At 39.1% G+C, this 14,507-nt stretch overlaps 1 protein-coding gene across 9 annotated transcripts in view; it reads left to right on the forward strand.

The window, feature by feature from the left end:
- LOC131240017 (protein METABOLIC NETWORK MODULATOR 1-like) overlaps window positions 1-14,507 on the forward strand; it is a 37,821-nt gene that overhangs the window by 16,781 nt on the left and 6,533 nt on the right. The window lies entirely within an intron of this gene.

Here is a 14,507-nt window from a genome sequence, read left to right on the forward strand (position 1 = left end):
TATGAGCCCGTGTGCCGTGCCTGCATTGTTGACGCCAAAGAAAGACGGCACGTGGCGCATGTGTGTGGATAGCCGTGCCATAAACAAAATTACTGTCAAGTATAGGTTCCCTATACCTAGACTTGATGATATGCTTGACATGATGGCCAGGTCCACTATATTCTCTAAGATAGACCTCAAGAGTGGATATCACCAAATTCGTATACGCCCAGGAGATGAGTGGAAGACGGCGTTTAAGACGAAAGATGGGTTGTATGAGTGGTTGGTCATGCCCTTCGGCTTGACTAACGCACCTAGTACTTTCATGCGGGTGATGACCCAAGCTTTGAGGCCGTTCATGGAAAAATTCCTAGTGGTGTACTTTGACGATATTCTTATTTATAGTACCACTAAGGAATCACACCTTGAACATTTAAAGAAGGTCTGTAGTGTCCTTAGGAAGGAAAAGTTGTACGCTAATCTTAAGAAATGTGCATTCATGTCTAACCAAGTTATGTTCTTAGGATTTATAGTGTCATCTGAAGGGATGCGGGCAGACCCTGAAAAAGTCAGGGCCATAGTTGAGTGGCCAGAACCAAGGAACATTCATGAGGTGCAAAGTTTTCACGGCCTAACAACTTTTTATCGTCGGTTCATTAGGGGTTTTAGCACGATCATGGCTCCCATTACCGAGTGCATGAAAAAGGGAGAGTTCGTGTGGTCTAAAGCCACCGTCAAGGCTTTTAAAGAAATTAAGGGCAAGATGGTGGAAGCTCTGTCATGCGTCTACCTGACTTTTCTACAGTCTTTGTAGTAGCATGCGATGCGTCTGGTGTCGGTATAGGTGGATTGTTGAGTCAAGAAGGACACCCAGTGGCCTATTTCAATGAGAAACTGAATGAGGCAAAACAAAAATACTCCACTTACGATAAAGAATTTTATGCGGCAGTGCAATCCCTGAGACATTGGCGACACTACCTCCTACCGCAAGAATTCGTTTTGTTTTCTAACCATGAGGCTTTGAGATATTTGCATTCTCAGAAGAAACTCAACCCAAGGCATGCCAAGTGGGTAGCGTTTCTTCAGGAATATTCGTTTGTTTTGAAAAATAAGGCTGGGGTTGAAAACAAACCAGCGGATGCCCTTAGTAGGAGAGTGGCGTTGCTCAACTCCTTGAGTATAGAGGTAGTCGGATTTGAGCAACTGAAAGATGAATACCCCATATGTCCTGATTTTTGGAGTACTAACGCATCGCTCTCTAGTGACCAACATATTATGGGTGAATATGTTCTTAAAGATGGCTTTCTTTTCAAGGGAGACAGACTTTGTATTCTCCGTATGTCCCTTCGTGAATTTCTCATCTGGGAGCTTCATTCAGGAGGGATAGCTAGCCATTTTGGTCGTGATAAGACTATTGCCCTTGTGGAAGATCGTTTCTATTGGCCAAGCCTCAAGCGAGACGTAGCCAAAGTTTTAGGGCAGTGTCGAACATGTCAGTTGGCAAAGCAAAGAAAGCAAAATACCGGGCTATACACGCCATTGCCAGTGCCATATGCTCCGTGGCAAGATATTAGTATGGACTTCGTGCTCGGGCTTCCCAAGACTATAAAAAAGCACAATTCCGTTTTTGTCGTTGTGGACCGTTTTTCTAAAATGGCGCATTTCCTCCCATGTTCGAAGACGTCAGATGCGTCTCATGTTGCTCGTCTCTTTTTTGATGGTGTGGTGCGTCTCCATGGGTTACCTAAAACCATAGTGTCTGATCGTGATGTTCGATTTACTAGCTATTTTTGGAAGACACTGTGGCACATTATGGGAACTTGTTTGTAATTTTCTACTGCTTACCACCCACAAATAGACGGTCAAACTGAAATGGTAAACCGTAGCCTTGGAAATCTTCTACATTGTCTAGTGGGTGAACATGTTAAGACTTGGGACCTAATTTTACCAACTGCTGAACTTGCTTATAATGGGTCAGTTAATAGATCTACAGGGTTGAGTCCTTTTGAAATTGTAAGTGGTTATAAACCTAGAATGCCCATAGATCTCTTACCTATGTCTATTACCCAAAGGTCTTTTGAGTCAGCCGATGCATTCGCACGTCATATTCATGATTTGCATACACATATTAGACAGCGGTTAAATAAGAGCAATGATGATTATAAAGTTTCAGCTGATTCTCATCGTAAAGTGCAAGAATTTCAAGAAGGAGACTATGTAATGGTGCGAATAAGGCCAGAGCGATTCTCTCAAGGATCTGCAAAGAAATTACAAGCGCGTAGTGCTGGACCATTCAAGATATTACAAAAGGTTGGGTCCAACGCGTATCGGGTTGACCTTCCACCTGAAATGAGCATTAATCCAACTTTTAATGTGGAAGATCTAGTCCGTGCCCATACTCCCATTATTGATACATCGTCCCTTTCATGGCCTTTTTCTGAGTTTGCTACTCAACCCCTTCCACTCCCTCCTCCACCCATTACCCATAAAGAAGCAATTGAGGAAATCTTGGATGACGAGATAGTATCCACGAGAGATGGGGGTTTCCAAAGGTATCTTGTTAAGTGGAAGAACAAACCGTCGTCTGAATCTACGTGGCTGTCGGGCGACGCATTGCAGGGTATTGATCCAGATCTACTCGAGCGCTACAAAAGTTTCAACTCGTCGAAGTCGAGTTTTTCTCACCCGAGGGGAATTGATGCGGACACAAGCGCATTCAAGGTGTACCAACGAAGAAAGCGCCAACCACAAGTGCCGTCCTTGTGGATAGGCGAATATTGAGGAGCTGAAGACCTTTCACATGTAATTGGACATATAGAAGACCCCACTTAGGGAAGACACATGTGAAGGAAGATTGGAGAAAGAAGACCGAGCGCACAAAATTTCCCATACTTATGTTATTTGTGCATTTTTTGACTTAGTTAGGGGTCTTTTAGTAATCTTATATCTTTATTTGCTTATTTTAGGGGTATTTTAGTAATTTTATGTCTTTATTTGCTTATTTAAGTGGGGTAAAGCCCTAAACACGAATTTCAACTATTGATGAATGAAAAGCAAACCCTTTGGTTGCCTCCTTCCTCTCTTCTCTCTAATGGTGCTTCTTCTCTCCCTTGATCTTCTTCTTCTAATTTCTTCTTGTGCCCCTCCAACTTCCTCAAGGTAATAACTTTCTTTCTTCTATTTTTTTGTTTTGGCTAAGTCCTCTTCGATCAAAATCTTGAGAACCGATCTAAACCCTAAATCCCCAAATTCTCAAATCCCTAATCCGAGAAACTTCTTGGTTCTTCGGACTAGTGATCTTCATTGATCGATTGGGTGTGACCATGCAAGATCGGGAGGTCTCATCCCTCGCCGGATCCAACCTAAGTAGTAATTGAATTCCATACTCCATGGTTGTAGTGATGGCCCGCTCCATTGCATGTTTCCTTTATGATTTTCTCAGTTATGATGATTATTGTTAGAATTTTAGATCATTTATTCCTTTTATTTCCGCTGTTTAATTATTTCCATGAGCATGCATCATAATTAGGGCTGTCCTACGTCACCTTTGCTTCGGTAGCAAAATTAAACCCTACCTGTATCCTATTGTCTATCGCTATAAACCATAATTGGCCTCTGCATCAACTGGATGTGAAAAACATGTTTCTACATGGTTATCTTCGTGAAGAAATATATATGGCCCTTCCTCTAGGTTTTCAGCTTAAGGGAGAGACTAGCAATGTTTGTCGTCTTCGAAAAGCTTTGTGTGGCTCAAATAGTCTCCTCGGGCTTGGTTTGAGAAGCTCGACAATACAATTTCCAACATCGGCTTTAAAAGAAGCACCTTTGATCACTTTGTGTTTGTAAAACACAATGATGACAACATGACAATTCTTATTGTACATGTTGACGATATTATTCTAACTGGCTTGAGCATAATTGAGATAGACAATGTTAAGAAATTCCTGGGCTTGTTATTCGAGATGAAAGATTTAAGAATGTTGAAGTATTTCCTTGGAGTTGAAGTGGCTCAATTAGAACGTGGAATCTTCTTATCCGAATGTAAATATGTGCTTGATCTTTTAACTGAGGTAGGTTTAATTGTTGCTTGCTCTATTAACATATCTATTGAGGTAAAACATAAGTTGCATAAGAGACAATCAAACAAAATTGATAATCGAGGCCCGTATCGTCGACTAATGGGTCATCTGATTTATCTTAGCTTTACTCGACTAGACATCTCGCACGTTGTTGGAATTGTAATCTAGTTTATGCAACAACCTTGTTGGCACCATCTTGAAGTAGTTTATCAAATCCTTCATTACTTAAAGCTACACCTAGTTGTGGTCTTCTGTACTTAAATCATGGTCATTTGAATATTAGCAGGTTCTGCGATGCTGATTGGGCTAGCTCCTTTGATTGACGCTCCACCATAGGGTGTTGCACATTCATAGGAGGAAACTTAGTTACTTGGAAAAGTATGTAATAATTTGTTGTTTGCCCACTCCTTTGCTGAGGCCGAATGCCGTGTAATGGCTCATGCAACTTGTGAACTACTATGGGTGAAAGTTACTATTCAAGATATGGGGTTCACGACATTTTCCCCAATTCTAATACATTGCGATAATCAATTGACCATCTATATTGCATCCAACCCGGTCTTGCACAAACGCACAAAGCACATTGAAGTTGACTATCACTTCATTCAAAATAAATTAGCCGTCAAACTTTTAATGTCTTTTGTTCATTTAGAAGATCAATTAGTAGATGTCTTCACTAAGGCCATGTCAATAGTGCACCTAAAGACCATCAATATCAAGCTCGAATGATATCCATGTGCCAACTTGAGGGGGAGTGTTAATGTGCACACAGATTTGTGTACACCTGAGGTGTATGCATATTCCTATACACTTGTAATCTACTGCATAAGAAGATTAGATTTAGATTTCCTAATTATGTTTAGTTTCTATCTCCTTCAGTCTCCTAATTGTAATCTAATTGTAATTAGGGTGAAATTAAGTTTATAAATAAAGTTTTAAGGAAAGGGGATGCAAGTAAACACCCTTCTCTCTTCCTCTTCTCTTGCTTCTCTCTCTTACTCCATCTAAACTTTGACTATCTTCAAATAATATATAGTATAGGCCTGCTTCAATTCACACTTCAAGAATACAAGTATTTGTTGCATTTTAGCAGATTCTAGCAAATAACCCTCCCACCCACCAACCCAACTAGGTACAACTTCTAGCAAGTCTTGGGGGCTGTTTGACATCTCTACTAATAAGAGCTTATTTGCTTATTTAAAAAAAAACAAGTAAGTTCATATTTTCCAAATACTGTTTGGTAAAGCTCTAATTTTAGAGCTTGTTCTTTTCGAAACTAGCCAAAAAGCTCTTAAAAAACAAGGGGGCATTTGACATCTCTACAAATAAGAGCTTATTGGCTTATTTTTTAAAAAAATAAGCTTTTAGACTGTTTGATAAAAGTCTAATTAGGGGGCTTATTTATTTAGAAAGTAACAAATAAGTTCCGATTTTATGAGGACAAACTTGTCCAAAAATTAACAAAAAATGCCTACCCACTAAAGCCAAATAGACTCTAAAAGAAAAAAAGTAACCTACCTATCAGGAAAGATGGGAATTACTTAAAAAGTTCCAAGGACAAGCTTGTCAAAAAATTAATAAAAAATGTCTACCCGCTTAAGCCAAATAAACTCTAAAAGAAGAAGTGACCTCCCTATCAAGGCTTGTTTGGCATCTCTACTCTAACTCAACATGAGTTTTTTTAATAAGAGCTATTCTAATAAGCTCCTTTTGTTTTGACCCTTGTTTTAAATAAGCTTGTTTGGTAAAATCACTTTTTCAAAACTGAAAAAGCAATTATTTGAAATAAATACATTTGGTAAAACATTTAAATAAGAGCTTTTTTTAGGGGTAGTTGATGTCATTTGTAAAGATTACAAAAGCTCCATTATAAAAGCAATCCAATGGTTGCTTTGATGGATCTCACCAGAGATGGATTGTTCCCCAAATGCCAAAAGACTGGATGGTTACATACAATCTTCATGTGGGCCTATTTGATATCCACCATTCATTGCGTGGGGCGGGCCTTCTATGTGGATCATCTATCATGTGGCCCACTTTGGATATGGGTCATCCATCATGCGAGACTTTGGATCTGCACCATCCATTAGCTAGGGCTCACTTGATGTGGACCGTCTATTATGGGGGGCCACACTTTGATGTGGGCCATCCATCATGTGAAGCCCACTCTGTCCATTATGTGGGCTCACCTTGATGTGGACCATTCTTTGTGGGGCCCCACCTTCAATGTAGGTTGTTCATCATGTGGGCCTACCTTTGATGTCAATTGACCATCATGTGGGCCCACTTTCATTGACCATCATCCTTCGCGTGGGTCCCACCTTTGATGTGGACCACCCATCAAATGGGGCCCACTTGATGTGGATGTTCCGTCATGCTGGGCCATACTTTGATGCAAGCCATCCATCATGTGTGGCCCACCTTTGATGTGAACTTTCATTACATGGGTGCACCTTGATGTGGACTATACATCATGTGGGGCCCCACGTTTAATATGGGTCATTCATCATGAGGGGCCCACCTTTGATGTTCACCATCCATCATGTGTGTCCCGCCTTTGTTGTGGAACATCTATCATGTGGGGGCCAACCTTCAATATGGGTCATTCATCATGTGAGCCCACCTTTAATATCAACCTTCCATCATGTTGTCCCACATTCAATGTCCACCTTCCATCATGTGGTTCCTACCTTTGATGTGGACCGTCCATCAAGTAGGGCATACTTGATGTGGATTGTCCATCATGTGCGCCCACACTTTGATGTGGGCATCATTATGTTGGGCTCATCTTTGATGCGACCGTGCATTATGTGAGCCCACCTTTGATGTGGACCATTTATTATGTGGTGCCCCACCTTCAATATGGGTTGTTCATCTTGCAGGCTTACTTCAGAGAGATTGTAAAGAGAAGTAGGGCTCTCAATGGAGCTGGTTAGATCCGAGATTCGATTTGCTCCGAACCCGTATAATGCGGAGTCGGATCTTCAAATAGATTGGATCAATTAAATGGACCAAATTCGGGTTCATAAAAATAAATTCTAATCATATTGGGGTTGGATTTGGATCGAGTAGTGAGATCCGATTGGATCCCCACTATTGCATGCTTCAAGCCTTCAACCGTTTCGACTTCCATAGTAGTGAGTTCTATGTGGCTGTTCGACTTTTTCTCTTTAGACTTCAATACTCCTGCATGATTCAAATTGAAAATATTCAAATTGCACCATTTTGTTGCTAAATTAAATATATTATCTTATATATTTTTTAGATTTGTGATGTGGTGGATTCGGGCCTAGATTCGACCCGAATTTGATGGCTATATGGATTTTTGAATCGGAAATGGATCTGGCTATTTATAAGTGGATCGGATATGGATATCACCTTTTGGATCCAAGTCCGATTCAAATCTGGCTACAGATTTTTAGACTTGGAACTGGATCGAACCGGATCCAATCCAGATCCGACTCATCGAGGGCCCTAAAGAGGAGGAGGGCAAGACGGGACTTACCTGAAAAGTTCGAAGACAAACTTGTCCAAAAATTAGTCAAAAAAGTCTACCTGCTTAAGCCAAATAAGCTCCTTTTCAAAAAGTAAATCCTCCCCAACTTATAAAATAAGAGCTTATTTGCTACTTTCTAAATAAATAAGCTTTCTAATTAGGCTTTTACTAAACAGTTTAAAAGCTTTTTTTTTTTTCAAAGAAAATAAGCCAATAAGCTCTTATTTGTAGGGATGCCAAATGCTCCCTTACATTATAAGAGCTTTTTGGCTAGTTTTTAAAAGAATAAGCTAAAAAATTAGAGCTTTACCAAACAGTCTATTTGGAAAATAAGAGCTTATTATTATTATTATTTTTTAAATAAGCAAATAAGCTCTTATTAGTAGAGATGCCAAACGACGCCCTCTTATTACTAATAAGCACTTATTAGTAAAGATGCCAAACCTTCGTAATGGGGAGGTCACCTTTTCTTTTAGAGCTTATTTGGCTTAAGCGGGTAGACATTTTTTTGTTAATTTTTGGACAAGTTTGTACATCAACTTTTTAAGTAATTCCTATCTTACCTCCTCCCTTCTCTTTACAATCTCTCTAAGGTGGGTCCACATGGTGAGCAACCCATATTGAAGGCGTGGCTCCACATGATGAATGGTCCGCATCAAGGTGGGCTCACATAATACACAGTCACATCAAAGGTGGGCCTCACATGATGGACTTCCCACATCAAAGTGTGGCCCCACATGATTGACGACCCACATCAAAGGTGGGACCCACATGATGGATGATGGACATTGAAGGTGGGACCACATGATGGAAAGTTGACAACAAAGGTACACATGATGAACGGCTCATATTGAAGGTTGGGGCCCACATGATGGACGGTCCATAACAAAGGTGGGGCCCACATGATGGATGGTGAACATCAAAGGTGGGTTCCACATGATGGATTACCCACATCAAAATGTGGCCCCACCAGGGTGTGCCGAATCGGTTACGTATCGGCCGTATCGGCCGATACGTAACGGTAACGGTGCGAACCGTTACCCGTTTCGGGGCCGTATCGGCCGATACGATTTTTTGTACCCATATCGGCCGATATGGGCGTAACGGCCGTTACTGCCCGTAACGGGCCGTTACGGGCCCGTAACGGGCCCGAAACGGTAACTTTTTTTTTTTCTTCATTTTTAGCTCGTTTTTTGCTGTTTTTTTGAAACCTTTTGCTTCCAAACTGTTTTTCACTCCTTCTACTACTAATTTCGACCAACCTTAGCTAGGTATTTGAGATAAAAACACATTATATCACAAATTTTTTTGAATCAAAGCTCGGTGGGCCATTTTTCAGAAATTCGTCAAAAATAGGTATTTATACTTTTTTTAATATGTTTTGCTGTTTTAATCATGTCATATGATGTGTTAATCATAGTAGAACATGTTAATGTACATTTTACAGATTTGGGGTGCCATTTAATAATTTTTTAATATTTTTTTCTATTTACGCATGAATTTTGGCCCATTTTTTTAAAATTCGAAAAATCAAATTTTAATGGTTGTTTTGCTGTTTTAATCATGCCATTTGATGTGTTAATCATAGTAGAACATGTTAATGTGCATTTTACAGATTTGGGGTGCCATTTTATATTTTTTTAATATTTTTTTCTATTTACGCATTTATTTTGGCCCTTTTTTTTAAAATTCGAAAAATCATTTTTTAATGATTCTTTTGCTGTTTTAATGACATCATATGATGTGTTAATCATAGTAGAACATGTTAATGTGCATTTTACAGATTTGGGGTGCCATTTTATATTTTTTTAATATTTTTTTCTATTTACGCATTTATTTTGGCCCTTTTTTTGAAAATTCGAAAAATCGTTTTTTAATGATTCTTTTGCTGTTTTAATGACATCATATGATGTGTTAATCATAGTAGAACATGTTAATGTGCATTTTACAGATTTGGGGTGCCATTTTATATATTTTATATTTTTTTTCTATTTACGCATTTATTTTGGCCCTTTTTTTGAAAATTCGAAAAATCATTTTTTAATGATTCTTTTGCTGTTTTAATGACATCATATGATGTGTTAATCATAGTAGAACATGTTAATGTGCATTTTACAGATTTGGGGTGCCATTTTATATTTTTTTATATTTTTTTCTATTTACGCATTTATTTCGGCCCGTTTTTTGAAAATTCAAAAAATCATTTTTAATGATTCTTTTGCTGTTTTAATGATGTCATATGATGTGTTAATCATAGTAGAACATGTTAATGTGCAATTTACATATTTGGTGTGCCATTTTATATTTTTTAAATATTTTTTTATATTTACGCATTTATTTTGGCCCGTTTTTTGAAAATTCAAAAAATCATTTTTAATGATTCTTTTGCTGTTTTAATGATGTCATATGATGTGTTAATCATAGTAGAACATGTTAATGTGCATTTTACATATTTGGGGTGCCATTTTATATTTTTTTTATATATTTTTTCTATTTACGCATGAATTTTGGCCCTCAAAAATAATTGCAAACACCTAAATGTAAGATATTTTCATATTACATTCATTCTAATATATCTATCATTGATAGTAGATAGTTAGAAAATTAAATATATGAATTTTGTAGTCAAATTCAGGTTATCTGGTTCATAAATTCATCAGATAGTCCGATACAACTTCTCACCAAAGAGTGGACCGTTACACCACCATAAACATGTTCCAATTTATAAATGAATGCATATTTGGAATGCTTAGAATATTCCGGATTTAATCCATATTTTTTCATATTTTTTTGACAAAAAAAAATTTTTGCACCGTTACGGGCCGTTACGCCCCCGTATCACCGTTACGCCCCCGTATCCGTATCGGTTTTGGAGGTCACCGTTACGCCAACCGATACCGATACGGGATACCTTGGGCCCCACATGATGGACTATCTACAACAAGTGGGCCCCACATGATGGACGGTCCATAGCAAAGGTTGGATCCACATGATGGATGGTGGATATCAAAGGTGGGCCCCACATGATGAACGATTCATATTGAAGGTGCCCCCACATGATGAATGGTCCACATCAAGGTGGGCCCACATAATGCACGGTTCACATCAAAGGTGGGCCCCACATGATGGACGATCCACATCAAAGGTGGTATTCACATAATGGATGGTGGACATCAAAGGTGGGCCCATATGATGAAGGGGGGCTCACATAATGAATGGTCCACATCAAGGTGGCTCACATAATGGATGGAGTGGGCCACACATGATGGATGGCCCACATCAAAGTGTGGCCCCTCATGATGGACAATCAACATCAAGTGGGCCCCACCTAATGGACGGTCCACATCCAATGTCGTGCATGATGGACGACCCATATTCAAAGTGGCCCAACATGATGGATGATCCACACAGAAGGTGTGCCCCACACGATGGATGGTGGACATCAAAAGTGGGCCCCACATGATGGACAACCCATTTCAAAGGTGGTGCCCACACAATGGACACATCAAATGTGGATTCCATGTTGGTGGGTAGTGGACATTGAGGGGCCCCGCATAAAGGACAATTAGCATTAATGGTGGGCCCCACTTGATGAATGACCTACATCAAGGTGGTCCTCACATAATGGATGGTCCATGTCAAAGGTCAACCCTTAGTGATGAATGGTCCATGTCAAAGGTAAACCCTTAGTGATGAATGGTCCACATCCAAGACAAGCCTCACATAATGGATGGCTCACTTGGAAGGCTTGGCTCACATGATGGACGATCCACATCAAAGGTGGTCTCCATATGATGGAGGATCCACATCCTGCATCCAATGTTCAACATAATGGATGACATAAATGTCTTAAAACATTAAGGTTGTAGCCATCCATTCTTTTGCCATTTGGGGCTCAATCAATGTATGATGAGATCAACCAAAGCAACCGTTTGGATTGCTCTTATAATGGAGTTGTTGGAATCTTTAAAAATAACATCAATTACCCCTAGAAAAAGCTCTTATTTGAATGTTTTACCAAATGAACTTATTTCGTAAAAGAGCTTTTTTTTTAAAAAAAACCTGATTTTACCAAACAAACTTATTTAAAACAAGAGCTAGAATAAAAAGAGCTTATTAGAGTAGCTCTTATTAAATTAGAGTAGATATGCCAAATGAGCCCTTGAGGAAATTCAAATTTTTAAGTAGTTATAAAATGTAAAATTGCAATAATAGAACTATTTTCTAGCAATCACACCCATGTAGGAGATAATGAGGAATGTCTTCAACTTGATTAAGAACTAACAACTAGGGCTCTAAATTCAAATTCAACAAAAAAGAACAAGAAAAAAAAAGTAGGAGAGAGAGAGAGAGAGAGAGAGAGAGAGAGAGAGAGAGAGAGAGAGAGATGTTTCACACGTTTACTTCCAAAGTGAAACCACATATTCCACAATTCGGTCAATTTCAAATCAACTATAACACCCAAAAGGAAAAATGGACATTGAACGAATTGATATCTCAGTGCGTTTAAGAGGAAGAGAGACTCGGAAGGTTGAGCAAAACACAGAGTGCACACCTAGTGACATTTGGTCAAGGATGAAAAAGAAATAAGAAAAGGAAGTGTAATTCAGGAAAACATTCTTCGGGTCCTGTAGGTGGTAATCAGTGTAACTTTGAGGGAAAAACAAAGAAGAAAAACTGAGGTCCTAAAGACGACTGCTTTTTCTACATGAAGCCTGGTTATTAAAAGAAGGATTGCACACAATTTAAAGAATGACTTGTTTCTAAGGGTAAGAATCTAGTTTTAGTCTATTTTGAATCTAATTTAGCTGATATCTCAATAGACTTCTGGTGGATAGACTTTGGTGCAACTATTTATACATGTAATTCCATGCAGTATATGCTCCAAAGCCGGACACCAACTAATGCAAAAAGATTGCTCTATATGGGGAACGACATTAGAGTAGACGTGGAAGCCATTGGAGTTTGTAGGCATGGATTATCATCATGAAACTTTCTTGATCATGTAGATACTGTTTGCGTGCTTTTTATAAAGTGCAATTTGGTTTCCATTTCTTGTTTAAAGAAGTATGGTTATGAGTTTAACTTTGGAAATGGAAAATTGAGTATTTTATATGATTCAGTTGTGATTGGATCTGACACTTTAGTTAATAACCTTTATCAGCTAGATTTGGATGTTTCACATGTGCACAACATTAACTCCTTATATAGAAACACTAAAGGCATCAAGCGAAGTTTGGACTGTGAAAATTCCTCCATGCTGTGGCACAGGCGATTAGGCCACATCTCTCATGAGGGATTGGAAAGACTTGTGCGTGAAAGAATTCTCTACTGTGTAGACTTCTCAGACTTTGGGGTCTATATAGATTGCATTAAAGGTAAATAGACTAGAATTAGGAGCGTAGGACTCTGGAAGTGATTTATATAGACATCTGCAGACCGTTCCCTACAACATCTTAGAATAAGCAGAAGTATTTTATTACTTTCATAGACGACTACTCTCGTTATGGATACTTATACCTTGTTAACGACATATTAGATGCCCTAGATACATTTAAGATCTATAAGGCTGAAGTCGAAAATCAATTCGATAGAAAGATCAAAGTCGTTAGATCCAACCGTGGTGATGAGTACTGCGGAAGGTACGACGAATCTGGGCGTAATCCATGGCCATTCACTAGATACCTACAAGATTGTGGCATCGTTGCCCAGTATACCATGCCTGTTACTCCAGAGCAGAATGGTGAGGTGGAAAGGTGTAATCGCACCTTAAAGGACATGGTGCGGTCTATGATTAATAATTCAACGTTGCCAGAATCTTTGTGGGGTGATGCGTTGAAAACAACTATGCATATCCTAAATAGAGTCCCTAGTAAGGCTGTAATGAAAACCCCATATGAATTGTGGACAGGGCGAAAGCCTAGCTTACGATACTTTCATGTATGGGGTTGTCCTGCAAAAGCCAAATTGTATAACTTGCATGAAAGAAAGCTTGACTTTAGAACAATTAGTTGCTTCTTTATTGGATACCTAGAAAGATCCAAAAGATTTAGATTTTATTGTCCATCCTATTCCATGAGAGTCATTGAGACTGCGAATGCTAGGTTTATTGCGAATATTGGAGATAGTGGGAGCTCGAACTTAAGAAACATCGTGTTTGAGGAAGAGCGGATTGTGATTCCCATCGTAATCGTTTAGAGTAGTGTGATCATTTGTCCAGCAATGGACCCTGAGATCCCCATGGACGACCATGTAGAGCTTGAAATACAACCCACTGATGAGGAAATAGAAAACCCAATTCAGAATAGTGAGCCGTTAAGACGATCACATAGAGAGAAGATTTGCGATTCCAGATGATTATATCGTCTATCTGCAGGAGCATGAGTTTGACATTGGGGTTGAAAAATGGTCATATATCTTTTTCACAAGTTGAACAAAGTGCAATTCTTCTCATTGGTTCGATGCCATGAAGGATGAATTGAAATCCATGAAGACAACAAAGTTCGGGGCCTTGTTCAATTGCTTGAAGGGATTAGGTCGATTGGTTACAAGTGGGTATTCAAAACCAAACGTGACTCTAAGGGAATATCGAAAGGTATAAAGCTAGGCTAGTTGCCAAAGGTTTCAGTCAACGTGAGGGCATTGACTTTAAGGAGACTTTCTCACCTGTGTCTAAGAAAGACTACTTTAGGATCACTATGGCTCTTGTGGCTCATATAGATTTAGAGCTACATCAAATGGATGTGAACTTAGAAAGTATATATGTTGTAGCCAGAAGGTTTCAAAGCCAAATGCTCGGAACATTTGGTCTGTAAGCTCAAGAAGTCCATTTATGGGTTGAAACAGACATCACGATAGTTGTACCTAAAGTTTCATGAGGTCATTTCCTCATATGGTTTCATTAAAAACACTGCGGATGAGTGTATATATGTGAAAGCCAGTGGGAGTAAGTT

The sequence above is a fragment of the Magnolia sinica genome, chromosome 1 (genome assembly GCF_029962835.1).
Source record: "Magnolia sinica isolate HGM2019 chromosome 1, MsV1, whole genome shotgun sequence".
Classification (NCBI taxonomy): domain Eukaryota; kingdom Viridiplantae; phylum Streptophyta; class Magnoliopsida; order Magnoliales; family Magnoliaceae; genus Magnolia; species Magnolia sinica.